The 1,804-nt window shown below is 49.3% G+C and overlaps 1 protein-coding gene across 5 annotated transcripts in view; it reads right to left on the bottom strand.

Moving 5' to 3' along the window:
• TRAK2 (trafficking kinesin protein 2) overlaps positions 1-1,804 on the bottom strand; it is a 43,626-nt gene that overhangs the window by 27,849 nt on the left and 13,973 nt on the right. The gene's annotated exons all lie outside the window — the stretch shown is intronic.

The raw sequence follows: 1,804 nt of genomic DNA, 5'->3' as shown, positions 1-1,804 counted from the left end.
AAAAAAAAAAAAAAAAAAAAAATATAATAAGGACAAGCCATGTTGATCTTTATTTCTTCCTGTTATGAAGTCCAATAAAGATCTTGCCCAAACAGAAGTTAATGTATCCAAGTCTTACACACTAGGTTACATCTCATTTGCTGCCCACATCTGAAATAGAAATGAAGCTTCCATTTGAGATTGGAGTGAATAGCCAGGATGTTTTCAGTAGCACTTTTGCCATCTTTTGGCCAGAACTGAGAGTCTTTAACATAAACTAAAAAAGGTAGGCAATAAATGGCAGATTTTGACTCGAAGAGCCAGGGACAGAGGTCTCCCCAGATAAGCTTTGTAGGCAACTACAACTCCAAGAAAAACTAATCTTCAGCAATCTGAAGTTAAAATATTCTTTTAGTGGGAGACCTTGGGGGCAATCTAACAGTCACAACTAGCACAAATTTGGACTTTCATCCATTCAAACAGAGAAGGAAATATCAGCACCAAGATACAGGAGGCCATGCTTTTAGTTCTACCATGGAAGTATATTCTTCATTTGTAATGTTTCGCATTCTCGGTTTTTATTTAAAGAAAAAAATCCAGGAATTTTTCAAGGTTATTTTCGAAACATAAAAATTGGGAGGAAAACGGGGTAAAAGGAAGAAAAGGGGAAAAATTGATTTAAATCAGGGGAAAATTGGCAGGGAAGAAGGTTGGGACTAGGGAAGGGGTGGGGGGAGGGGTGTGGCACACTCCATCCACCACTCCCGGGGCTGCAGCAGGGAACAAAGCAATGGGAGCTGTCAGTCCCGGATCTGTGAATGGGACGAGAACAGGCTGCTGCCCTCCCCGAGCACCAGGCTCTTCCCGGTGCCGCCACTGGCCCCAGGCTCTTCCTGGTGCTCAGGGCAGACAGCAGCCTGCTCTCACTGCAGCCTACTACCACTGCAGCCTACTACCACTGCAGGCTGGGGCTGGCAGCGGCACCGGGCTCTTCCTAGTGCTAGGGGCGTGTGGCAGCACCAGGAGAGAGGGGGACCCGACCCTAACCACAGCACCTCCTGCCATGCCTGGGGTCAGAGCTGGTAGCCCTGTGGCCCCGGGCAGCAGCTCCAACCTCATGGGCCCGTGCTGAGTGCCTGGGTGCAGCCCCCTGCTGCTGGGAGTGGGGCCGAGCTCTCCTGCCTGCCTCCCCCAGCAGGGCTCAGGGCAGGGCTGAAGCCAGAGCTGCCGGGGTGCAGGTGGGACCCGCCCACCCTAGGAGCAATTTCAGTGGCCCGCCCCACCTGGAGTCAGGGCCGGGAACCCCGCACCCCCAGGCAGCGGCTCCAGCCCCCACCCTGGTCGCCACCCCCCACCCCTCAACTTCTGGCCAGAAACCTGTGCCTCAGGTAACCAGCACTGCGGCACTTTTAGCTTGCCAGCAGCCAGTTAACAGGGATTTGAACTGAATAGCAGGTATAAAAATGAGTAAGAAAAATGAATAACTTAAAAAACAAATGTTTTAAATCAGGGAATTTATCAGTGCGGGAGGAACCAAACTGGTAAAAACCGAGAATATGGAACACTATTCATCTGTATACAACTCCACCTTCTACCACATATCCTCTCTCTACAGCATCATTTGCCAGTACAGGCAAATACAACTCTTTTATTGTCTTAATAGGGTGAGTGTGTGGGTGGGTGGGTGTGAGATTTATTTTTTTCTCCTCCTTCAAAGTTCTGATGAAAAGAGAGAAACCTTCTAATGCAGGGGTGTCCAACCTTTTTGAATGTGGGGCCGGATCACAAACTTTTTATCACCCAGTGGGCCGGCAAGCCATATTTG

Source organism: Alligator sinensis, unplaced genomic scaffold (assembly GCF_000455745.1).
Source record: "Alligator sinensis unplaced genomic scaffold, ASM45574v1 scaffold566_1, whole genome shotgun sequence".
In the NCBI taxonomy this organism is placed as follows: domain Eukaryota; kingdom Metazoa; phylum Chordata; order Crocodylia; family Alligatoridae; genus Alligator; species Alligator sinensis.
Note: the sequence above shows the minus strand (reverse complement) of the source record. Positions and strands in the feature narration are given on the sequence as shown.